This window comes from Microtus oregoni, unplaced genomic scaffold (genome assembly GCF_018167655.1).
Source record: "Microtus oregoni isolate MIOR12 unplaced genomic scaffold, Mior012 000072F_ref0000427, whole genome shotgun sequence".
NCBI lineage: Eukaryota > Metazoa > Chordata > Mammalia > Rodentia > Cricetidae > Microtus > Microtus oregoni.
Window position 1 is genome coordinate 3142711 of NW_024543979.1, and position 27207 is coordinate 3169917.

The window sequence follows — 27207 nt, forward strand, 5'->3', positions numbered from 1 at the left end:
AGTCAGAGGTATGAAGGCAGAAGGCCTTGGCCACAAGGATGGGATATGTCTTAATCTTTCAGGCTGGGGACTGCACAGCAACCGCCCCAGGTTCAATTTTGTATCACCTTGGATCTAAATTGCTGTGGTAGCGTTTGTTATATCCCAAGGTAGGCGCCCAACATAATAGCCTTCTTGCCTTTTTGAAATGTCACAGTCTTGAATCATACCAGCTGACACTTCCGGAGTCTTCTAGGCCATGAAATGTGCACAGATTTCATTTTGGTTAATTTCATTGTTTTGCTGCTCCTATCTAAAACTGCCCGTGGGCTGTCACTTGCCAGGGTGACAGTGTGGCATTACAACACGCCAGGCTTTGTGAGTTGATGAAGGTCGTTTGTTCCCACCAATTAGAACACAGGCCTCCTGAATTCTACACACACTTTAAAGGAAATGGCAAAAGAGATTGTCCCCCCAACCTTCAGAACTTAATTTGATTCATCAAAGGGCCGAGGCTTCTCCGGCCAGAAAAATCAATTTTCTAGTGGGACCTCAGCCTGGGATGGAGCAGATTCATTATTTCCCATGGAAACCTGAGGGCAACCAAGAGGGAACACCTATTAGTGTCCATCCGTGCTTTCCTTTGAAGTGTTTGTCAACCTGAGAACGTACCTGGACACCCCTAATGACAAAAACCTGGTGAGCGTTCTAAACAATCGAAAACACGAGACTTTAATAAAGCGGAGAGTGAGCTCCCAACTCCTAATCTGAATCGGCTTTGTGTGTGTGTGAGACAGTGGGTGAGCGGTGGGAAGGATTTTGGGGGTGGGGGGCACAACATCAGGAACCTATTTGCTGCTGTGTTCTCTTTCTCGGGGCCTGATTCTGAGACCTCTAAAAGCGTGGCAGGGCCTTTCATTATACTTAGCATTTCTCTGAACGCCCGACTAGAGGACACTCGTGTAAATATGCATATCTTTGCATATCTAGGAATAAAGACTTAAGCTAAAGAAAGAAGACTTTGCAGAGGCAAGGCAGTGGCAGTGCCTGTAACCAGTATGCGGGTCTTGGTGAGGAAACCCAAGAGTGAGAGCCATGTGTTCCTGAGCCCCTCACTCACAGCCATCACCCACAGGATCTGTGACCAACACTCCTGTTGCACTTGGCTTGGCAGGAACGCTGCCAACTGCAGAGGGCCAGGGCAGGCGGGTGGTGGCTGGTGGGGCTCCCAGCAGAGCTCAGGAGGGGAGGTGAAGCTGGCGTGCAGGGCGGGGCTCCCGCCACCCCACCAGTGCCGCTCTGGTCCTCTGAAGCCGCCAGCTGCCAACTGAAACCCGAAACCGGGCTGCGTCTGCGGGCTGGCCCCACTCAGTTGTTCCAGCCTCTTGTACTGTATATTTACACATTCACACACAATCACTCTTTCTAACTTCTGGACTATTTGCGCAACTGCTAGGATTTCTCAAGTGCATGTGGCAACTCAGCCCGGGTGAAAGAAAGCCAGTGGGACTCGGGAGGAGATTATAGGCCCGCGGGGCCGCGAGGCTACGGAGGGAACAGGACTAGAGCGAGAGAGCGACGGCTGGGGGTTCCCCCCAACTTTCCGCGCAGCTGCGGCTGGCACTGCGGCCACCCGGGGCTTCCTCCTGCGAGAGCAGCGGCGCGCAGACCGGGCGAATGGAGCTCTGCGCTTGCCCTGGCTGTGGGAAGTAAAGGACACTCCGCTGGCCTGAACTCATCTTTTGGTCAGTCCTAGGAGCCTGGGACATCGAAGCTGTCGCCATCCCGCATAGGCCCCTCGTCCCCAGCAGGGTAGGTGATGTGATTGCTGATGGGAGGTGGAGTAACCACCCGGCGGGTGGGTCGCAGCTTCAGGCTACAGGGACAGGGAGGGGGCTGCTGCGACCCACGCTGTTTCAATGATTGTGCCTCTGTGTGTGAGCCTGTGTACATGAGTGTGTGCATGAGCATGTGTGTGCGTGTTGGCGCGCGCGCGCTCGTGTGTGTGTGTGTGTGTGTGTGTGTGTGTGTGTGTGTGTGTAACACAACAAGCAGACATCCTGTGTTTCTGACTTCCAAACAGATGCAATTAGTACAGCTCTGGCGATCCACCTTCGCCTTTCCTAGGGTGGTGTTTTAGCCAGTCGCCGAGTTACCTAGACAACTGGAATGTGGAAGTAGATTTCAAGAAATATTGTGCTACCAGAAAGCGAGAGAGAATCTTCGGTGACACATAGACAGCTTTAGACTTTTTGAACGAGTAGTTTTCTTTCTTTCTTTCTTTCTTTTTCTTTCTTTCTTTCTTTCTTTCTTTTTGAGGAAGTATCCATCTACTTTTAGACAGAAAGAAGCAAGCAGCATGTTCTCTTTTAAAAAACTAAGTTCAGTAGCATTTCTTGTGTAAGCCCTCAAATAGAGATTGTTACTCCGGATTTCTTAGGGGCTCTCGGTTTTCCAGTATTAGTTAGTAATAGAGACCCTAGCTACATTGTAATCTGTTCCAACTCATTTTAATTAGCCTCTCAATTCGTTGCTGTTTTCATCATATCATTCTTCATATTTTATATTATTCCCGTTTTAGCCTTCTAAGACATCATTATTTCATCCCATTCTTTAAAAAGAAGATGAGTAAATCAGGCCAGGTACTTGAAATATAAGCAGTGTAAAAGATTTGTTTGTCTGTAAGTAAAAAGTTTTATGTTGTTGACTCTACTAAATAAGACAAATTAGTAAAATTCTGGGGATATTTTCAGTGACATTTAAAAGCTTTACTTGGTTTCTGGGAAGATGCACAGGCAGATTCAATATACTCTCTTCCCCAACTCTAATTAGACCTCAACACTAGCCCTTGAGTGTAAAGGGCTTTCTACACTTGAGGGCAAGACGTGATATTGCTATTGAACTGGGCGTCATACAGCGTACAGAATCGCTCACGTTAGAAGAGAACTAGACAAAGAGTGTAGAGCTCCCCACGGCTTGTGAGGTTCTCAGCCTCCTTTTAAATTCCTGGGTTCTTAGTTCATCCTCTCTGGGGATATGTCTTACCTTCTAAGAGAACTTGGTAGTAAAACTCCCCTTTCCATCTCTCCTGAGTGCCCAACCTCCAGAAAACATCAGAATTCTCTTCTGTCTTGGAGCCATTGTAGATTTGTTGGAGACTCTGCCTTAGACAAGGTGGAAGGTGGAGCCATTGAAAATAACTCTATAACAGATATCATCCTATCACAGAGGGGAGGTGGGTTTGTGGTGGAAGATGTTTCTTAGGGAACTAGGGAGGACTGAATACTGTTTGAGCTACATGGAATAACACACTAAACAGGATACTGGTGTGTGTGTGTGTGTGTGTGTGTGTGTGTGATTCTCTCTGCATGAGAAAATCAGGTTCCTTGACTTTTAGCCACACTGCTATCGTTACTTTTATTTCAGCATCTGAGGGCCCTGAATTTAAAACATGGTAGTTTCTCTCTAATACCTTTGGGCTTTATGTAAGGTGAGTATGAAGTATTTTTTAAAACACCAGCTTAATTGTAAGTGGGATAAAATTCAGTTCTTGAGAACAAACCCCAAATCCACTGTGGAAACCAATAGCGATGTATCTTTCATATATATATATATATATATATATATATATATATATATACCTTTGACTGAAATCTCCTGTGAACTTTGCCCAGTTTGTGCTCCAGATAATAATCTCCAAAGTTCTTATTGCTGTCCTGGGTGGTAGATTCATTTCCGGTGTAACCCTGGACTCCCCTGGGTGGAGGGTGACGATGGGTTAGCCAGGGTGAGAACTGTACAGAGAATGGGATGAGCAGCCTGGTACTGTGAGAGTCTAGCCGTGTTTACCAACAGTGCCGGTAAAAGCCACTCTGTGACCTACTGACCCACTGAGGAGGGTTTTCTTTCTGGCTTCTAGCATCCTGGTTGACTTCTCTGGTGGCAAGCAGACAGTGCTGCTGTGAAATCTTGGCTATGCACCCTTGCTTCCTGTTCTGAGCATGCGCAGGGCTTAGAAACTCGGTCTTACCTGGAACCAGTTTCCTCCGGTATTTTGGCTGATTGCTTCTTTCTGCCTCATTTTTTAAAATTATGTTTTGTTAAAGGTAAATGTTGTAAAACTGAGCTGGGCAGTCAGTGTCCTCTTAACCTGGATGTCAGGGGCGGGGCGGGGGGGGGAGATTTTTGCCACAGGATTTGTCACATATGAATGAAGAAGAAAAGAACACTCTCAAGTCTCTCTTCTGCCCAATCAGATTACACTGAGAAGAAGGAGGAGGCAGGGAGAAGGGGGGAGAGGGAGGAGGCAGGAGAAAGGGGTTGAGGGAGAGGGAGACAGAGACAGAGACAGAGAGAGAGAGAGAGAGAACTTTTTCTTTTGAATAAAATCATATATGTTTGCTCTTAAAGCCATGGCTAAAGGGACTCAGGTTTCTCCCAGATGGAGAAAGGTATCTTAGGAAACAATTGTAAATGGACAGCAAAGCCATGAGGTCAGTGCTGAGCCCCTCATGTCCAATCTGACACGGGCAGCTAGCTCATCTACGCTCTGGGAGTAGAACTTCACGATTGGGATAAACAGTCAAGTCAAACATATTTGGAAGGAAAAGGATTGTGGTATTGAAGACTCAAAAAAAATATTCGTTGTTTAGAGACTTGGGGCTCACGTGTCCTTGAAGTAGCATCTGTCTTCTACTAGAGTAACATTACAATGAACATTTTTTGGGGGCGGGGGAGTTTTAAGACAGGGTTTCCCTGTGCATCCCTGGCTGTCATGGAACTCAGTCTGTAGACCAGGCTGGCCTTGGAACTCACAGAGATCCACCTGCCTCTGCCTCCCCAGTGCTGGGTATTAAAGGTATGTCTTACCACCATCCACAATGAATCTTTTTACCAAATACAAAATTGATGTGCAAATCCCTTGTTCTGCAGTCTTGGTTGGAGCCCAGTGAGATATAGTAGTAACTTCAAGTTTTTTGTCTCCTTGTGTGAGGTACTGGGATTGGAACTAAGCATTTTAACATATGCTAAGCACGTGCTCTATCAGTGAGCCATATAGATGTATGTATGTAGTTAGATTTTTCTTTAGGTCAACAGCTCACAACTACACAGAGTCTTCTTATTCATTATAAAGCTTGGCCATTAGCTTAGGCTGGTTCCATTGCCTCTTACAACTTGAATTAACCCGTATCCTTTAATCTCTGTTCTTTTACATGACTCCATTAAGTTTATTTTGTAATGCCCATGCTGCTTGCTCTGTGTCTCCTGTCTGATGTCTTTGCCTTTCTTCTTCTCAGCATCCTTTGTGCCTGAAAATCCTGCTTAGCTATTGGCCTTTCAGCTTTTTACGCATCTTCCCAGTGCCAGTGTATAAAGGATTATTCCACAACGTATATATGAATATATAATGTTTTATCAGTTAGTTGAGTATTTCATACAATGTAGTTTGGTTATATTTACCCCTATTATTCTCCCTGACTTGTCCCAGACATACTTCCTCCTCTTTACCTATCCCTAACTTCCTGTCACTGAAAAAAATTAATAATCTGCTGGTCCCAATTTCTGCTGCCCTTAAATTCATGAGTGTGGGGCCATCCATTGGATCTCACGAATTGTTGACTTACTAGGGATCATACTCTTAAAGAAAATGTCTTCCCTCTACCCCAGAAGCCATAAATTGTCCATAGCAGCTTTTCAGTAAGCTGTGGGGCTTGTGAGACCCAGCCACCTCCATGCTGTAACATTGGCTGGTGGGATCTTGTGTAGAGAAGCCACAGCTGTGGTGAGTTCATGAGCATGGCAGTTCTGTCTTGCCCAGAAAACACTGGCTTGTTCCTGACCCCTGACTTCTGCTTCTTGCTCTCTTCCCAACCCTCTGTCACTACGATCCCTAAGCCTTTTGGTAAGGAGAGGTCATAGAGATGCTCTCAGCTGAGCACTCCACTGACATTTGTCCTCTGAAATTGGACCTGTTGTCAGTTTCTGCTTTAACCACTACCCACTACACAAAGATACTTCTCTGATAAGTGGAAATGTATGCATTCAGCTTTGGGGGTAAAAATAACAAATATGAGCTCACAAACTGAATTCTTGGCCACATTTAGAAAGTGATTGCTTGCTCCCATAACATTTGTGCCATTATTGCCACGATGGCCTACCATTCTGGTCATTATTATAGATCACAGGGTATATGACTAGTTAAGACTCTTGATTGATTTTTTTGTTCCAGCAGCCCACACAGAACCTTCTAATGCTGTGAGGGTTAACCATCAGGGAGGAAGAGTCTTGGTTAACACTTGTTTAGTATTGGTATTTATTTTGATTTCCCTATGTCTTTGTCCAAAGTATATAGTGTCTTCAGCCATGGGGTCTCACTTTCAAGTTCCTGAAGGTCCAGCTCTTTTAAAATTGTTCATATAGTTTGCGTTTTTCTTTCTTCCTTTTGTTTTGTTTGGTTAGGATCTTGCTAACTTGCCCAGGCTGGTCTTGAACTTGGGATCTTCCTGCATCTGACTCTGAAATAGCCAGATTTATAGGCCTGTGGTTTCAGGTTGACTAACTTCTTAACATATTGTCTAAAAGCTCTTCCCTTGAAACTTCCTTTTCCATGGTAGTAGATCCTCCCTGTTCATATTTCTGATGTCTTGCTTATGTATTTTTCTGGAATTCTCCTCTTGCCTAGGAATTTCCTCTCGATTCTTGGCAGCCAATTTCAAAGGAAATGTCCTTTGGAAAAACCAGTTCTGTGCAGGAAGAATCAACAGCTCCATCTTGTCTGCCTCGATATAATTTGATCATACTTTAAATAGTTACGGTCATGTGTCAACAAATGATGGAGACTCTTCTGAGCCGTTCATTATGTAGTTTCGTCCTTATGGGACTCTCACAGTGTACTCAACAAACCTGGAGGCTACAGCTAAGGCTATAGAATCCAATTATGTGGCCACAATTTGCACTTGATGTTCACCTTGGAATGGCACACTGCATGTTGTATGGATTTCTTTATTCTAAGTCTCCCCTATTCCTAGCTACTATGAGTTTCTCACTGGGTGAGTGGTAGGAAGAAGCCTCTTAGATCCAAATGACTAATCCGGTGTCTCAAATGTATTAAATGATGCTTTCTTAGTCAATGAGCAAGCGGAGCTGTAAGTGAATGATATATTGATATATTGATGGCCTAGGGTTCATGCAGATAGTTGTATCTAAATAGTCAGCTGAAGAATACGTATTTGGACGTGGCATCTATTTTCCCCATGCAAGAGAACTACAAAACACAACTCACCCCCTAGATCAGCCCACACGTGACTATTTAATCCCTGCAATGTATATGTCCTTTTGCAGTTCTAAAGCAAATATCAATCAAAAACTGCAGTAACATCAACTTTTAAGAGAAATCACAAATGCTTGTGCATTAAAAGGTAATATTAAGGGTTTTAATGGATATATATTTGCACAATTATTTTTGTCCCATACTATACAATCTGTGTTCTATCAAATCCCCGTGGGAGGTCTGGGTTTAGCTGTGAAGAGTAATAATAAAGTTAAATTTGGATATGCTACCCGCGGGATGGGCAATAGTCTTAATTAATCAAACAAAATTAAAATGCCAATTTTGGCTATTTAATAATTATCTTGAGTGCTAATGCTAGAGGGAAGTCAGAGCTAATTAAAGGCGAAAGTAGAAGTGGGCAGAGAAGAGGGAACATGGAAGGGCGCTTCCTTTCATGTCACCAATTCCTCATTATCTTGGCTTTCTTTTCATCTCATCTGAGCACTAAAGCAAATCCAAAGTTTCTTCCCGGAAACCTCTGCCTTTGTCTCCCATTATTACTGCTGCCTGGTGCATTCCATTTGATCTAAAATACAAATGGGCTCATTTTATTTTCAAAGCCATGTTACCTTTGTCTTTTGCCTCCCTGCCAGTTAGTATGTAGGCAACATTTCAATCAACTGGGCAAAATACTAATCAGGGACCGCAAACACATCACTCTCCAGCCTCTCTGGGCGTATTGGAAGGAGGCTCAGCACTGGTTAAGTGTTCTTAGTCCAACCTGTGTGAAAGGTGACTAGGAATTTGCCTACTCTATTCACACGGACACGTGTCAGACAACAAGCCTCCACTAAACAATTCTTTAATAAGCTGTTGCTTCTTTTTCAATTGAGAGTCAGGATAAAGGCAAGGGTTGTATGGGTGACATTTTTGCTCTTCACATTATATATTTAGTATTGTTGTGCAAGAATTTTTATGGTAAATTCACCCTGGTCTTTATCCCCGGGAATTTAAAGAAGTGTGCTTCTCCCAGATAGCCTGATGTGTTTTGCTTAAAGGAAGAATTGACAAAGTAGCCACAAGGAACCTTTAAGCTTGTAATTCGGAAAGATGAGAACTAACTCTGATGCTGGCTGCACCCCAGTGAAGGCTTCTGGGACACACTGGTCTGCATGATTTTGCGACCCATTTCATCCACCTGTAACTAAGACACCTTTAACACCTTAACTTTCCACCGTGGAAGCACTTGAATTTATTTTGTACTGTTTAACTCTTTTGACATTATAGTTAAATATTTATAAAATTCTATTGTGTATCTTTAGTAATTTACAGCCAGTATTTTCAAGTCACTAAATATAGTTCCCTGAAATATTCTAGGCCTGGTTTCTGTACCTCCTCAGAGAAGATATTCTTGTCACCAAATACTACTTTTCCTAAAGATCTTGGAAAGGGAACGGAGATGGGAACTTTGAAAGTAGATACTTGGGGCCAAATGTGAGGGTTCTTATCAATGTGTTTCTCATGAATGTATAGAAGAATTCCCTCAGGGGTGTCTTTGAGAATGTGAAGTTAAAAACATTCCTCTGAAAAGCAAAGTTTATTGACGAGTGCAGGCTTATGGAGCTGTGGCGATAGGGGCTTCCAGGGCTATGGAGCTGTGGTGATAGCGGCTTCCAGGGTTATGGAGCTGTGGCGATAGCGGCTTCCAGGGTTATGGGGCTGTGGCGATAGCGGCTTCCAGGGTTATGGGGCTGTGGCAATAGGGGCTTCCAGGGTTATGGGGCTGTGGCGATAGCGGCTTCCAGGGTTATGGAGCTGTGGCAATAGGGGCTTCCAGAGTTATGGGGCTGTGGCAATAGCTGCTTCTGGAACATGAGATTCAGGCTTCAGGATAAGCAGTGTTCACGTTCACCAATGATGGAATCATCTCTTGTATTATAGTGACTTTTTTCTCTTTCTACAAGCCTCTTAATGCCCATTGCTCTAATAAATTAGATACTTACTAAGTATCAACCACTCCATATGTTTTATAGATGTTATTTCTAATCATAGAAGTAATTAGAATTGACAGTTCTAGAAATGACTATGTTGCATCTACTTCAAAGGTCATTCTTATTGCAAGCAGAGAAGTAAGAGACAGTATCTAAGCTAACGTCCAAACACTTCATGTCCACTGTGTCCCTTTCTTCTTTGTGACTCTCACCAATGACCTCTAGAACCACAATCTCTGAGCTTCATGGGTTTGCTCTGACTGTGTGATTCCAGTCACAAAGCTACCGGCATGGAGTATTTGGAGCTATCTCACAGGTCCTTCAGAAGATGGTGTTCTTGTGGCTAGTATGCCACTATCAAAATTCTCTTTCAAGAACCGAGTCTCCCCTCACCAGATCAACAACTGAGTAACTCTGCTGGGGCCCATCTGAGAAGCTGTCTGCTCTCGAAGAAAGGTAAACTTGAGTATCTGTTTCCTGAAAATCCAGTCATCTATATCCAGCCCAGACCCAAGGACCAGAGCAGGAGGGGACGTGGTTTCACAATGTGAGCGACTTGACAGAAATGAAAAAGTAATGAAAAGGATCATTTATTTTAGGATTACAACTGAAAGTAAAAGGGGAAAAATTTAATATATGTTGTGGTAGTTAGGGATTCAGCCACTACCTCTAGTCAGGGAACCTGGAGACTCTACCCAGCACTTGCTGTGGGTTACCATAGCGCCAGGTAGACCCTATCATATCTGTTTCATAGCTGAGAAAGCAAGTCCAGAAGGCTTAGTCACCTGTCACTAATCACGCCGTCACTAGGAGGGAATCTCGTTGAAGTGCTCTGACATTAGAACGCATTCCAGACTGGGTGAGCCTTGTGTCCACGGGCAGGCTGCCCTTGCCAGCCTGCAGCACTGCTTTCCTCTTTGTCAAAACAGGTGCTTGTTGATCCCTACATCCCAGTGTCATCTTTCACCTTAAGTTTATGAAGTGAGCAGTGTGTGGAAAATGGAAGGAAGTCCCTACCATGTGATCATCAATAGAAATCAATAGTTATTATCGTTAAATAATGACCAGAGAGTCATAATCAATATTTTTCAAGTTGTAAGATTTGCTCTATCAATGACAAACAATCAAATTGGTAATTTTTAAAAAAAGGATTTTCTTTATTTTTAATTTCTGTGCGTGAGTGTTTTGCCTGCATGTATGTACTACCTGTGTATAGTCCCTGACGACTCCAAAGGAAGACATTGGGTCCACTGGTACCAGAGTTAAAAACCCTTGTGAACTGCTGTGTGGGTGCTGGGAAATGAAACAGGGTATCCTAGAGCAACAGGTGCTCTTAACTGCTGAGCCGTCTCTCTAACCCCCCCCCCCCCCCATTAGTGATTTTTGATCAACACTTCTTTTTTATTAAGGGGGAATACACTGAGACAGCATAGAACTGAATATAAAGGTCAGGGTTCATTATGTGTTTAAAAAGTAAAATATATCTCACATACTTCAATTCCAGCCGCATGCACTTGTGACATTGCGTAGAAATGAAAAACACACTTGGGTTTTGACAATACTGAACAGAGTGTACTCGAAGAACCTTTAGGGTGGCAGCTCACACATAGCCTTGGTGCATGAATTTGACACTGGGTGTGTTTCTCTCGCACTCTGCACAGTTTTAGTTTTGGAGACAAGGTCTCTCCCTGAACCTGGTGTTGGCTAATTCAGACAGACTAGCTGATCAGCAGACCCCAGAGGGTCGCTGCCTGGGCAGCTCTGCACACACACACACACACACACACACACACACACACACACACACCTGGCTTTTACATGTGTGTTGGGGACTCGAGCTCAGTTCCTCATGGTTACCCAGCAAGACCTTTACTGACTGAGCAGCAACCAGAAATATTTATTTTGAAAAGTTCAGGTAGATGTTGACATTGGCAATCCAGCCGATATGGTAAAAATGCTAATAAGAAAGTAGTTTGATAATGTGGGAGTGATAGGAATTTATATGCCAAGAGAACTTTTACTCTCAATAAAAATAGCAGGTGTATTGATTATATGTTGTTAGTTCAGGCAGAACATGTAGCATTGTGTTTGCTTTCCTTGCTTTGCCCTGTGTGTGGTCTTGCATTCTTGCATTTGGTTAACGGTCAGAAGGTATTTTCACTTTCAGATGTAGCAAATATCCTTTTAGGTTTTTCTATTAAAACGATTATCTTGGGTCTGGAGGTGTAGCTGAGTTGGTATCATGCTTGCTAACAAAGCATTGTATAGATGGAGTGGTGAGAGTCCATAATCTCAGCCCTTGGAAGGCTAGGTGGGAGGATCAGATGTTCAGGGTCAGCCTCAGCTATATAGGGAGTCCTAGAGCAGTGATGGAGGAAGGTCATTGGTTAAATAAAAAGAAACTGCTTGGCCCTCATTGGTTAGAAGATAGGTGGGAGGAGTAAACAGAACAGAACGCTGGGAGGAAGAGGAAGTGAGCTCAGACTCCACAGCTCTCCTCTCGGGAGCAGACACCTCAGAGAGACACCATGCTCCCGGCTCCTGGGCAGACACATGCGATGAAGCTCTGACCCAGGATGGACGTAGGCTAGAATCTTCCCAGTAAGCACACCTAGGGGCGCTACACAGATGATTAGAAATAGGCTAGTCCAGGTGCGAGATTTAGCCTAGAAGAGGCTAGATAGAAATGGGCCAAGCAGTGATTAAAAGAATACAGTGTCTGTGTAATTATTTCGGGGCATAAGCTAACCAGGCGGCCGGGGTGCTGGGAATGCAGCCCCGCTGCTCCTATTACTACAGAGCAGTAATGAGGTGTATGAGACCCTGTCTCAAAATTAAATAAATAAACAAATAAATTCTTTTAAAAGTAGCTTTCAAGAGGTAATTACTATTTTTATTAAAAACTAGAACTTAGTGGTATGTGATATGTGTTTAAGGACAGACATTTCAGAAAGACACATTTGTAGGGCTCACCAAAGGCTACATTTCATATTTAAACAGTTGCTTGAGACATGCTTCCGACAGTATCATATTTCACATTTCCTGGCTGTGGAAAAGCGAGAAGGGCCTAGGGGAAGGGTTGCTGGGATGTGGACCTGACTTGCAGCTTTCACTGGCTTCTGCAAACCCAGCCAGACCTTCTCATTTCTCTGGACTTCCGGCTCCTTATCTGTGAAGGGAGCTGGAGCAGTGACTGTCTCGTGTGGCTTTAACTGAAACGGTCTGTTGCCAAATGGCAGGACGTTCCTTAGGAGCTGCTTTGGAGACTGTGACTGTGTGTGTTTGGCAGGGCTCTGAAGTGTGGGTTTTTGATTTCCCCGGGGAGTGAGTCCTGGATCGTTGTATATTACGGTGTAATGGTTAGCATGGCCTTCCCTTGATGGATGTCCTGAGCCCATGGGGTTGTTTGTCTGAATGGATAGGTGATGCCCCTCCCAAAGAGGAAGGTAAGGTGGATTCAGGCAGTTCATTCATCTCAGGGACTGTGCTGACATAGTGGTGCTTCATGCTCAGGAGTGAAGAAAGCCTTTCCCACTGAGAATCTGAGTAAATCGGAAGATGCGTTTAGCTTCAAATTGAACTAAATCATCCGGGGAATTGGAAACAATGTCATTTGCTCGGCACTATTTTAGCAGCACAAAGGCAACCAATGCCTATTCTTAGATGGTAGCATATTTATGGTACCTGGGGGACCAGTCTCCAGTTCTCCTCGCTATACATTGACTATGCCATGAGGAAGTGGGGGATATCCTGGCTCTATTATTCCAGTGAGTGAATGTATCTTAAAGATATACTTTGGAAAGTTACTTGTTTCTGGATGAAAGCTGTATTTTTAGGGTTGCCGTTTGCAGAGGTTTTCTTCTAGGACAACCAGGCAGTCCATGTGTGCAGGTTGGTGCTGATTAAGACATACTATGCTTTGATTTTTCTAGCTATGGTTAGAGATACCACTTGCTTGACAGTTCTATACAGTGTGCTGATAACACCAGCACTTCATGCTCCTCCTCTCTCTAGTGCTTTGCACGTGTGTAGCCTTGTGGAGAATGAATCCAGCAAACTGAGAATAGTGCCCATTCAACAGAGGGAAGTTACCAAGCAGTGTCTTTTCAAGAGCCTTTTGTAGGTGCAGGCGAGTTCTGTCTTGGACTCAGTTAAATCACAAGTCCGTTTGCCCTCCTTTTGCGTGCTCATTAGTGTAATTTTGGAGGATGGCTTTTTATGTGTCTTTCAGACACAAGTGTGCAAAGATGTTGGATTGTGGAGACTCCTGCTTATCAAAGGAGCGAGAATGGTGGGGGATCTAATCTAGCCACATTTCTCTCAGTGAATGGATGGACTTCTGAATAGAAGTTTCTCTAGAAACCACCTCACTTCAAATTTCCCAGTAAGGAAGATAGGTCTGGAATGGCAGGTTTGTTCTAGAACAGACATTCAGAAAACAAGCAGAGTAAGTAGGGTGGTCGTGTTGGTTCTATTCCTTGGAGCCTTTCTCTCCTGGGCTTCTCTGAGAGAAGTGAACCGAGAGATCTGGAGACATCCAGTATTAATCACCTATGACTCTGTTATGACACTGGTCCTCATGGAGAAACTGTCCCGTGACCCCTTTGATGCTGGGCCTCCATACGTCCTAGATGCTCAGCAGGACAGTGACACCTGACTCCAACCTAAGCCTCTGTCACCTAACCCACTTCTGGGGAATCACATTTTCCCCCTTCATCCCTCCTTTCTTCCCTCCTTTCCTCCCTCTTTCTTTCTTCCCTTTCTCCATCCTTCCCTTCCTTCCTCCCTCCCTTCTTTTTTCTTCCATGTCTGTCTCCCTACCTCCCTTCCCAAATGGATTTTATGTTCTTTAAATTTAAATAATAGGAGATCTACCATTTTCCGAGGACAATTAGCTTAATCATACCTAGCTTTACGATTGCTCTTGTTAGAAGATTGTCCTCTTTTTGTTGTTTTTTTCTTCGAAATTTCTTCCTTTAAAAATTTTTTTTTGAGCACTCATGGCCTTACAAGTGCTGGGCAAGCCCTCTACCACCGAGCTGTGTCACCAACTCTCTTTTCATTTCTATTTATGTTTCAAAGAGTTTATTTTACTTTTACATACACACATGTGTATGTGTGTGCTGTGTGTTTCAGGTGTGCATGTCCACATGGGTGTGAGAGGCTAGGAGAGGTTGCTATATCATCCAAAGGTGTGACTTTTAACAGTGTTTTTAATGGACATAATAATTTTATCATTTGAATGGTAAAAAGAATAATTTTTAAAAATATCAAGAGAAAATTTAATATATTTATTTTATATTTTTATGGAAAATATATAAATTTCTTATATATTTGAGGGATGGGAGTATCAGACTCCACCAATATCTTTGGAAACTTTTTACCAAGCTTAGAGTAACTGTACAGAAACTAATGAATATACTGTATTAATATCAAGATACAACTTACAATGTTTTCTTGTTTAGATTATAATTTCTTCAGTATTCCTTGTAATGGTACCGGTTTCATCACATCTGCTTGACATAAATTGTTCTTAATGCAGTGTGTATTTTTATGCAGTTAAAATCTTAACCGCAACATGAGCATACATTGTCCTCACGTATTCTTCCCTTCATATTCTGGGAAATAATACTGTCGAGGTTAACACACCAGTGCTTTCACACAAGGAAAGCAAAGATAAAAGTAAAGATACCCTACAAGCTCCGCTCTCGTACAGTCAAATATCTTTGGGGGCAGGAGAAAGAATTCTGTTCCTGGTGCTGCTGTGTGAATCCCAGACCCATGTGTGGGTGTTATAGTCACCCTCTGTGGTCCCATCCGCTGTTTGATTCAAGGAACATTCCAGGCTGTATCCTTAGCTTCCTTGACCTGAGCCAGGGACTGGAGCTCGAGGACTCTCAGGGATTCCTTTCTCAAGCAGTGCAAGACAGACATAGCTCGTCGACTGGACAGTGCATGGCTCAGGTGCAGACACGGGGCTTCATTTCAGGAAGGTGAGATCTCTGTGTCTCTGGGGGCTCCATCGTTCTGTGCTGTGATCCTGTGCAGGCAGCCCCGAGAGGTGGAGGATGGGTGGCTTCTGTCTCTCCAGACAGCAAGAATACCAAATAAACATTTATTATTCTCTTGTGATGTTTGCTCATGGCTCAATGGTGTCGCAGCTGGGGCTCCAACTTGGGAATTTTCAAGCAAAAGCAGTGTGCTAGGTGCTCCTGGGTGTTAACGCTTACATATGGGCAAATAATCTCCAGACCAAACACATCGCAATAGCAAGCGTGCATTTTTACTGTTTTTTTTTTGTTGTTGTTCATTTGTTGTAACAAAGATTTTTCTTAATCTCTTATAAATAGCCAGTAGATAAAATAAAATTTACTGGATGAGTTTGCAGAAATGCCAAGCAATTAGGTTATGGGATCGTTTATGAGATGTATTATTAATGATAAATGCTAAAATAAAGGTCTGATTACCATCAGTCAGGAGGGAGTGGGCATGGAAGGGAGCTGGAGAGAGGAGAGAATGGATAAATGTCTCATATTAAGGTGGAGTGTGAAGAAGTTACTGGTGATATTATGTGTTAGTTTGGGACATGGTGAATTACAGGTGGAGATGCTGTTTGTCAGGGCTGTGACCACCCGAGAAACCAGAGACTGCTTCCCGATCCCAGTGTTGTGAATCCTCAAGGGCCATGTTTACAAACCTGGGCACAGGCAGCATCAGGAGAAACATTTACTTGTATTTCAGCTTTTCTTAAAAATGAGAGTGTCAGGCCCTCTCCCTGAGCTGGTAGTTTCTTTGCCGTATTGCCCAAGGATTCTCTTGAGAGGGGAGTCATCCGTGCACCAACCTACCTGTGTACTGAAAATCTGGCAGGGACGATGGTATTTCTGCTGCTAAGAGCTGTTGGAACAATCTAACCATGAGGCACTTGCCGGCTGACTTTGAGGAAGTTACTAATGGGGTGGGTGGTCCTGCCGGAACTATATCCTCTGTTTACACTGGTCAAAGAGCAACCTTGAGTGTCCGGCTTCTTCTTCCTCCTCATTTAATACAGGGTCTCTGGTCTCTCAGTAGCCAGGCCTTTGTGTTGGCTGTCATTCTGGCATGTTTCCATGTAGGAGTGGTGGGTTCTGGGAATCCAAACTCAGCCCCCACCCACCTTGTTTTGGCAAGCCCTTTCTCCATTGAGCTGTCTCCCCAACTTGTAAATCTAAGACTATGATGATTTTTGTTTGCAGTAAATGGCCGCTAATTAGAATTTGACAGCTTGTTTGAAAAAGTTGTCTTTTTTCTGAAGCAGAGCTTGCATGGCGTTCTAAAAGCTTTGAAAATTGTATGATGTATTAATAAATTGTGCTCAGAAACCATGCAGTCCAATTTGAAGACTTTCAGATCTTTCTATTGCTCTGTGTTCACTGACAAAACCACTTTCTGTGATTTCCAATTTGCCTTCTATTACTAGATTTGTTGAGTTTAGCCCTTTTCTATTATAAAGCGATACTGACTCCCGTGGATGGTGAGTGGTACTTGTAAGAATTAATGTAAAACTTGGAATTCTAGGCTGGCCAATTATTTTACTATCTTGTTTCATTTTCTTCAAAAATTTGATTGAATATCTTGTAACTTAATACACAAAATAAACTTTCTTAGAAAAGTTTTGAATTGATAACTTCTCATAATTGCTAGTTTTAGATTATAACAGCTTTTCACCTAATCACTGGACAGTGTAATGATTTTTCCATTTCAAGTAAATGCTGAGGAAAGAGGTTTTATTCTGTCAGATTCTCTGGTGGCTTTGTTTGACTTTAAATATAGATTTCAGAAGTGTTAACTACAAAGTGAGTAACGGAAACCAGCATTGTTTGTCGTTAATTGGAACTTACTGTTCTGTGACTTGTTATTAATAAGTGTGCTAATCCCTGTTTCAAAGCAGATGTGATCTAGAAATTGCTTGCGCTCGTGGGACTGGTGTTCATATCCAGTGTAGTCATGTGGGATGCAGGCTGAAGAGAAAGATGGCTCTGAGTTGGGGTCTGAAAGCGGTGCAGGGTTGACTAGACCACTGGAGTCTGGAAAACGTTTTCATTTGCTTTTCTCCTTGAATCTGTATTTATTTCTTGGGCCAAGGAAAACTATGGACAAAGTATCTCAGCTGGAAGAGTCAAGTCTTTGGTGATGTCTTCTGCTGCCGGCGGGTGTCTGTGACACTGTACGGTAGGAATTGCCTCAAGTTCCCCTGCAAGTGCAGCATCTAGGGTTCTGAATGCCAATGAGGTTGGTTGGCCCTGGGCTGAGCAGGTGACAGCTGTGGGAGACACTGCTCATTTGCTTCCGCCCTCCTTCAGAGAGCAGTGGCCCTTCCTCTTGGAAGGTCAGATCTTGTTTCTTTTCCCCTCTGTCTTTACTTCTTCCTTTCACTTCTTTTTCTGTCTCTTTTTCTTACTGGACCATCATATTTGTTTCCTGTGAGCCTGTGAGCACCAAATCTTAGTGATTCCTTTTCCCGTAGTCCTTCTGGCTATTAGACTCGGTATTTGTCTACCCCACCCCGTTATTTTTTTTTTTGTTGTTGTTGTTTTGCTTTGTTTTTTTAAGCTGAGCATTTCTGGGATGTACTGCAGTGATTATTAATTTTGTTCCTTTTGGGACCTATAAAAGTGTGGACCTAGTCTTCCATTTTAACTGCCCCAAACATTTGAATGACCTGTTGAATAATTGTTTTTATTAAAGCCTCCTTTCTGCTCACATCCTCAGAGAGCCTTGTGGAAGTGTACAGCAAGGCAAGCCGCTGCGCCACCAATATTACAGCCGTAGAGATTCCAAGGAGACCTCTAACTGGAGAAGTCTTCCACCTTCGTGAATGCCGCCAAGTTTCTTAAATCTTTTGTAAAATGGGGAGAGTTTCAAATAGAAACATTTTGCAGTGTAAATGTCAGCTGTTTTTGCTGGGACATTGTTAGGGCAGTTCTTCGTAAGTACCATTGTACATTAAGACTTCACATTTTACTTTTTAACATTTTGAAATGATGTGAGATACAACATGCTAAATCTTTTATCCCTATGAAACTCTTCTAGATGTTATCAGGAGAAGCTAATTACCTTGGATATGGTTCTGTTAACCCTTTAAGAGCCATCATTAGACGTTCACCCCTCGTTATGCCAATATCTCCTTTACTAGAAGAGTTGCAAACAAGAAGCAACATTGTGGTCACTTGTCACGTGTGTGTATTTCTTCCTGGGGGTTGTCTACTCTCTCCTTTGTCACGTTCTTGGCATCAATGAAGAATGCAGGCGGCTATTGTGGAGAACGTCTGTCGTATTGGTTTTCTCATGCCTAAGATCAGGTTGTGTTTTTTGGGCCAGAGGACCACAGAGCTCTGCTCATCTTCGCACAAGGAAAGGGAAGTGCGCTCGGTTAGTGCTTGTCTGCTGGTGGGAAGGTCAGTTCCTCATTGAGGTTGGCCAGGCTCTCTCAGTCTGGAGTTGTTCATTTCCCTTTTGTACTAAGCAAGCATCATGCAACAAGGCACTCTGAGACTAAACAAAGGAGCAGTTTTTGTTTTTAATTTCCTAAAATATTTTTTAAGTAAAAGAGAGAATCATTAGTGACTAGTAAATATCACGATGGAGTGGAAGAGATCATATTCCCTCCAAAAACAATAATAAAAATAATAGATGTCTCTCTGTCAATGTACTTGCAAACTGAAGAGAACTCAGCTTGGAAGTTCTTAATTAAACCATTATAGCAATTGGATTTGGTTTTTAATCCCAACACAATCAGCTTTTATAAAATCATACTTGCACCCATAAATTTTAGTGCTTATGCATCGTACTGTATCACCTGTTATTACCTGGTTGCCAATGGTCACATGGTTCATCTGGTGGACGTTCTTCCTTAAACTGGACTCTTCCACCATCTGCCACTTGCTCACACAATCTACTGCAATTACACTTGGTATACATCTTATTGCTCAGGTTGTCTACATTTGATGACTTATGTCCTCTTGAAGTTGTCTCCTGTGTCCCTTTCTTTTATCTCCACAATTTCTAGGATACTTCTTACTTTCCAATGCTATAGAATATTCCGGGTTCTTCTTACACTTCTTTTTAACTCAATCCTGGATCAATTTTTTTTTCTAAAGCAACTAAATTTCGGTATTTAGAAACAAAGCTCTGGAGCTAGCAACATGGTTCAGTGGATACAGAAGCTTGCTGTAACGCTGTCAAGCGTGACCTGAGTTTGATTCCCAGGACCTACATGGTGAAAGGAGAGAACTAACTTCCAAATATCTTTATGTGCAAGCACATCTACAGATACATGCGTGTGTTTATGCAATGCACACATGCACACATGCTAAATGTAAATTTAGGAACACAAAATATGGGTTTTATATGTGACTATTCATAAAATAACAGATTTCATTTCTTCCTACAATGTATTTACTTATTTTCTTAAATGCTTGTCAGAAATAAAAATCTCAATTACTAATCCAAATGACTAAATAGTGTATAAGATTTATACTTACACCCAGAGCCAAAGTATTTTATATGATTTTGTTCCTTAGACTATTAAACCAAGTTCTTCAATTGTAAGGTTACTATTCTCATGAAAAGCTTTGGCCAATAAATAACATGGTGGTGTCATCTTGACCTGTGTATTTGCATACCTGAACAAGTCACCTACAAGCCAAAACTTCTTGTCAACAGACCAATTTTGGTAACTTATTTGTTAAAATATGAAAACAAAGTCCTATGTTTGTCCTGTGTTTTCAGGCTATTGTAGAATCTGGGCAAGAATGCTGCCTACTTAGAAAGTGTAAAACCTCACAGAAACTGTACAGGACTCTGTGTGAAAAGCTCAGCTGATTATTTATAAAGATTATTTTAATAATTTACTTAAAATACTATAGATAATAGTGAGCTGATACTTTCTCAAACCTCCATGTATCGCTCCCTCTCACTAGCTTGGGTTAGACTCCAACTTTTCCTACATTGTGTTCCCAATTGTTTCCTTTCAAGTCAACAGGGAGAACTAATCAGTCTCGGGTTGTAGGGTGGGAGTTGTGTACTGCTTCATTTGCTCACTCTTTATTTATACTGTGACCAAAAATATGATATTTGAACCAATCTTATCTCAAGAGACAAGGGGAAGCCTTTTCTGTCACTGTATCTGCTGTCATTACAGGGATGTTCCACAGGCATTTGATAAAGGAGCTAAACAAACGAGTTCCAAATAAACAATACTTGACCAGGGCCCTGGGTCATTTGTTGATTCACAAGCCTGAATGGCAGAGGACCACTGAGGTACCATTAAAACCTGACAGTCAATTTCCTTACCCTAAGCTTCAAAACCAGGCAATTAGATAGGAATAGGGATGGTAAATTTCACTCTTTTGTGGTACTCAAAGAAATTTTGTTTCATTTTCTTTGAGAATGTGGCATTTTTACATTTTCTCTCAGTTGAACTTCATTCAACACCTAGTAAGTTCTTTGTCTTTGGGAAATTGTGTGTTAAATTCCTCCAGCGCACAGTAGGCTCTTGGTGGACAGTTCACATTGTGTGTTAAATTCCTCTAGCACACAGTAGGCTCTTGGTGGACAGCTCACATTGTGTGTTAAATTCCTCTAGCACACAGTAGGCTCTTGGTGGACAGCTCACATTGTGTGTTAAATTCCTCTAGCACACAGTAGGCTCTCAGTGGACAGCTCACATTGTGGGTTAAATTCCTCTAGCGCACAGTAGGCTCTTGGTGGACGGCTCACATTGTGTGTCAGATGCCTCCAGCACACAGTAGGCTCTTGGTGGACGGCTCACATTGCAGTCTTCACCGACTTTTGCATTCTCATCAAAGTGCTTGATCACTGCTGGTCTTAATTTTTCCTTCTAGAAATTATCAAAATATTACAGTCTTTTGTGATTATTATAGAGTTTAAATGGATGGGATATGCTTGGTAAATGTCTGACATATAGACAGCATTCCTGAGATATCATCACTTCTGGGTTGCTCCTTGTGGATCCAGTCTTACTTTGGATTCCATCATTGTTCTTGCATATTCTAGACCACTGGATGCGTGTGCATTCAGCCATCGGGGCTCAGTAAAGAGTAGAGCCAATTACCCTTACCTTACAAAGGGATTGGGATAGATGCCTTAATTTCCCAGGTTATGATGACATCAAAATAACAACCTCTCCTGGTGTGTGTGAGTGTGTGTATGTGGCGTGTGTGTGTGTGTGTGTGTGTGTGTGTGAGATTGTTGTACTGAGAACTCAACCCAGGTATTCACGCATGCTCGACATGTGCCTTACTATTGAACTACACCCTCAGCCTGGGGAATTATTCTTTAAAGAATAAGGATATATATATATATATATATATATATATATATATATATATATATATATTACCAGCTTACTTTCTGCAATATTGGTTTATGTCTCAAACAGGAACTAACAAGTCTTCCTCCAAGTTTCTATAACTGAATACAAGTTAAAACCTCACAAAAATCCCCAGATCAGAAACGACTTAAATCAGAAATAACCTTGGAAGCTGCCAACCCTTCTGTCTTTTTGAAGGATATGACTTACACATCCCAGGACTCCCCAGCTCCTCACCTCCTTCTTCTATCCCTCCTTAGTTGAGTGATTGGGTAAAGAGCCGAGGGAGAAGAGGGCACAAAAATATCGAAAGCATAAAAGCAATTTAAGCCTAGTTAAGATTAAGTACAGCAAAAGCCTGCTTCATAACCAGCCACTGTCAGACAGGTGAAATGGATCCCTGGTAGCGTGTCTCCTTTTAATCTTGTTTCGGGATTCAGTGTGGAAAGTATTTTCTGACGCTTGGGTAGAGGAAATGGAGGTGTGATAGTGGCTTCCTCGGGGTTCTTTCCCCAGCTCTAGTTACGAGCACTGCATGATTTTGTTTCTGAAATGACTGTTGATCATTTAGTGCAGCCCTTACACTAAGTAAAACTGAATTTCAATTTGTCTTGTTAGATTTTGACTCAAACAGGCATTGAGTTAGTTTATTATTAATCTTGTGAGATATTGGCTTTGATTAAGAAAAAAAGTTTGGTTTTTTTTTTGGGGGGGGGCATTCCTTTTCCACGGCTAGTCATACTTAGGGATTGCAAGCCTCTATGTTCTTCTATGTTACTGCTGCTGGCTGTACAACTTACGCTATGGAAGGCATGTAGCTGCAGCTGCGGGATGTTGTTGCAGGGAAGGCACCACGGGTGTATAGCTACTGAGCGCTCATGAAAGATGCATGGGTATGGCACCGCTGTCCTTGGCCTGCAGGGATCTGAGGTGTCTGTGCTGCAGGGTCCTTTTTGGCCCAGCAGCTAACAGCTTGTGTGTATAACCACGTGACAGAACTGTCCTCTGCAGACCTAGGGTCACGGGAGTACTGATGATTTGTGCACAGGAATCCTTGGTATGATGAGATCAGAAGTGCTTGTTTGTTTACTTCTTGTAGCTAAGAACAGAGCTCCTCCTGTGATGAAGGAGTCTTTTTCACCTCTGCATGCCTTACTGACCATCTTTCTCCATAAGTGCCATGCCAAGTTGCATGGACTCTAATGATAGCACAGAAGCTCCACAGAATGTTGATAAAAATGGTGATGCAATACTATGAGGACTGCATGTAAGCTCTAAGCTATACTAAATTATAGTAAAATGGATGATATTAGATTCTTTATTGTCATGTGAGTTTTGCATATTTCTATCTATAGAGCTAGCATCCATGCTTTGGTGGCCCTTGAGATGCCTTTCAGAAAATTGATATTACCAAAAAACTATCTCTGGGTGACACTTTGTCCTTCCTGAGATGGGCTCCACTAACCGGACCCTAAGAAATGACTGTGACTTTCACGGGGAGTGAGTCAGAGACGTCAGTTTGTGAGGTTTCCACGTGAACATGGCAGAAGCAAAACATTTCAGAGAGGGAACCCATTTGCCAAGAACAGGATTAGCATGAGATCGTTGTGAGGAATGAGGAATGGCTCAGAGTCTGGAATGATGCTGAACATTGCTGCTGAGGAAGGCTGGAGACGTGACTCAACTTACTGAGTAACCACAGAAGAGGGCAAAGGAGGAGACTGTGGGAAAGACCCCATCCAACTGGGCTTCTTAGTCACAGGTGCTGGTGACTAAGTCTGCTCAGGCTCCAAACATGCCAAGCCAAAGTATTTAATCACATGATTCTGAGAAGCCAAAAATATGGTTTCATGTCTTGGCTCTGCCAAAGTCATATGTGGATTGTGGAAAATAACTGCTGTGTGTTTTAATTTTAACATGTGGGAAAGAGTAATTATTTTCAGAGATTTTTGTTAAGAATTATTGTAGAAAAGAAATATGATTTTTGTCATACTTTATAAATTCAAAGCATACATCTTTATGTGTGCTGTACTGTCAAGCTTCAAGACGAGTGTCTACAGAGCCTGCTCCTTTTTGCTAAATCAGGAAATGCAGCATCCTGTCTCCATCTCAGTGGCTTCATGATTTTGTGTCTGTGGACACCATGGTTTTGCAGATTTGGTGTACTCCTTGGCATTTGAGCATCTTCCCACCTTTAGTTTGCGATAAATGAAGGAAGAGCAGATATGATAGGGTTGGCTTCCCTTTTTTCTTAAGCAAGCGAATGAAGAGTGTTCTGTACTCATCCATGTGAAACACTACACAAGCCAGGACACGGGCTACCACTTTCCTTTCCTCAGGGACAGACATGGAGATGTGGGAGGAAACAAAATGCTTGTTTACAGAGCTGACGCTAATGTGTCAAAGGTAACTGTTATCTTGACCGTGCCCATCTGCCTACTGTAGAAGAAGTAAAGACACAGTGAGATAATGGGCATGTGTGTCCCTGGGTTGGCTCTGAAGACATGGATTTGAACCATGGTGAGCAGGAACAGGCCACACTCATGTGTGATAGGCACCTTTTGCCTTGCTCCCTTGGCTCAGTTGTAGGAAATAGCACTGGTGGTTTGGCTGTTATTTCCTCTGGGACCCACTTGTTTTGTTTTTCTAAACTTGTCTGCTATGTTAGCAGTAAAAGGAGGAAAACCCAGAACAGAATTAATCTTGCTTCCTGAACCTTCCTCTCACTCAACCCCCTGCCCAGCAGCCTCTGAGGGTTAGCTGGTCTTTCCTCCAAGTGGGGATCATTGAGAAAGCTACCCCACTGTTACCACTGTCATTCCATAGTAACAGAAAAGGAAAATCTCCTCCCCTAGTACCCAGAGAAGATATAGAATATTTTGAAATAAGTTCCCAGGATCTATGTTCCAACAATTCCAGTACATCTTCTAAAAGCTACATTTCAAAAATATTCACTAAAATCCCAACACCTGCTGCTATCTGTCTATAAACCAAGATGCAGCTACTCATAACAAAAAAAAGAAATCTTCTATAGTTCCCCAAAAGGGAAGGGGATCTGGAGAGATGGCTCAGTAGTTAAGAACACTGGCTGTTCTTCCATAGGAATGGGGTTCAATTCCCAGCACCCTCATGGTAGTACCACTGTCTGTAACTGCAGGATCTGACACCTTCACACAGACACAAAAGCAGGCGAAACACCAATGTCATAAAATAAGTAGAGATAAATTATTTTTTTTAAATAGGAACCTCTGAAAGCAAGGGAGCAATCACTGGGAACTTATTAATTAAAAGATACTAACAGATGTTGATTTATTTTCTTTTATTGCATCAGAATGCTTGTACTTACACTGCAGTGAATTCAAGCCAATCATGATCTCAGAGATGGGAAGTCTTCTTCCTTCCTTCCTTTTGCCCTCATGTGGTGTGACATTACTTCTAGGAGACATGAGGAAGTCTTTGACAGATCAAAGTAGTGATATCACCAAAGTGTGACTTGGCGAACCAATGAGTTTGTGGGAGTCACTGAAGGGATAAAGGTGAGGGTTACTTACAGGAGCATGGATGAAGCAAAGGCAGCTGTGTCAATGAAAGCCCACCCCCCACAGGGGACATCTCGTGAAGGAGGGACCCATAAGCTCTGTAGTCAGCACCACAGGTGTCAATCTCCCTTCAGCACTTCCTAGGTCTTGAGCAGCTTCCTTCCCAGATGGGATGGATGGCTCAGTTTAGAGGAAATGGTTCTACAATACCCCACAGTGCCCAGGGCCTGGCCAGTGCATACCAAGATTTTTGAGGTTTCAGAAGACAGCGTCACCTGTCAGTACTTGGTTTTTGCTGAAATCCACCACAGCTGGTCAAATGGTGTCAGTATATAAACCATGATGTGCTAGTTAGGTGTGGTCAGCTTGACGCATGCTAGAATCATCTGTGAAAAGGGGGCTCAGCTGAGAAAAATCCCGCCATTGGACTGGCCTGAAGGCATGTCTACGGAATCATTGTGTTGATTAATGACTGGCATGGGAGGACGCATCCCTCTGCAGCCCTGGTCTGGATCGAGCCGTTTTTCTCCCAGTTGCTTCTTGGCTGTCTCTCCCAGCAGCAGAGAAGTGAACGGTGGCTTTCATCACCCTTCTCCTCATGGCAAGCGCCTGGTCCAGTGGCCTCCTGCTGTTGCCTGACACACACAGGCTCATGGAAGTTGGTCTTGCCCTGTCTTCTCCTGTGGACCTTCCTCGGCTTGGCATCCCCTCTTCTGCCCTTGTCAGGACTTGTTTGCTCTCAGGCCGTCTTCCTCAATTTTGTCCCTGTGAAACAAACCACGCCATGGTTGGAGGTTTTAGAGAAATTCCTTGCTGTACTTTTGGGTTTCTAGAGTTCTCCTTTCCAATCCAGCTGCGGTGTGACTTAGGTGGGCCTTTTCTTCTGACAACCCCAATGAACTTGGAAATGTCAGTAGACTGCAAATGTGCTTAGCCTCCTGAACCACATCACTTACCTTACAGTAGAGTGGAGTCGCCTCCTGGTGTGATCACATGACTCCTGATTGCCCAGTTTCACAGGAGACTGTCACACAGCACTGTCACCAACCTCAGAAGAGATTCCAATTCAAGTGCTTCCCACCGAATGTTTCTTTCATTCTTTATTTTGCACCATCATTGCTTGAAAACACCTTTTTTTGAGACAGGGTTCCACACCAAGGCTGGTGTCAAACTAGAACAAACCCTTTGTCTTAGCCTGCTCAGCTCTAGGACAGTCTTAAGCTGAGGTGTTGTAAGTAGTGCTTGCTCCCATTCCTAACATCCTAGCCAAAAATTTCTAATAAAGCAATTGATTTAAAATTTTAAAACCGTAATTTAAGAAAAGTGAATATTTAGATTATGAAATGATAGGCACACCCATATATACAACACACCACAGAAGCAAAATTCAGTATATTAAACACATACACATTTCCTACTATGGAAATGTGAAGTAGTATCTGGAGAGCATGACTCTCTGGAGAGCCCTTCAATCGCCCTTTAAATGTTCTCGGAACACTTTAAACACATGGCAGCATTTTTATTCCTAAAACCCAATATAGTTCAACTTGGATATATTTATTTAATACATCTGATTTTTTTTATTGCGAAAAGAAGAAAAAAAACATAAACAAAAAACAAGTTTCCACCTCCTCCCAGCCTCCCATTTTCCTTCTCCTTCTCCCCCTCCTCCCACCCTTCTCCCCCTCCTCCCATCCTTCTCCCCCTCCCCCCACTCCTCTTCCCCTCCCTCTCCAGTCCACAGAGCAGTCCGGGTTCCCTGCCCTGTGTTAAGACCTAGGTCCTCCCCCCTCCGTCCATATCTAGGAAGGTGAACATCCATACTGGCTAGGCTCCCACAAAGCCAGCACATTAAGTAGGATCAAAACCCCCTGCCATTGTCCTTGGTGTCTCATCAGCCCTCATTGTTCGCCATGTTCAGAGAGTCCGGTTTTATCCCATGCTTTTTCGGTCACAGTCTAGCTGGCCTTGGTGAGCTCCCCGTAGATCAGCTCCACTGTCTCAGTGGGTGGATGCACGCCTCGTGGTCCCGAATTCTTTGCTCATGTTCTCCCT

At 43.0% G+C, this 27207-nt stretch overlaps 1 protein-coding gene across 1 annotated transcript in view; it reads left to right on the forward strand.

Moving 5' to 3' along the window:
• Positions 1-1478: 1478 nt before the first annotated feature.
• The window catches only part of Arhgap24 (Rho GTPase activating protein 24), a 389929-nt gene continuing 364200 nt past the window's right edge, over positions 1479-27207 (forward strand). Inside the window, exon 1 of the mRNA XM_041642135.1 lies at positions 1479-1791. The gene's annotated coding sequence lies outside the window, so the exon portion shown is untranslated. The remainder of the gene's footprint in view (positions 1792-27207) is intronic.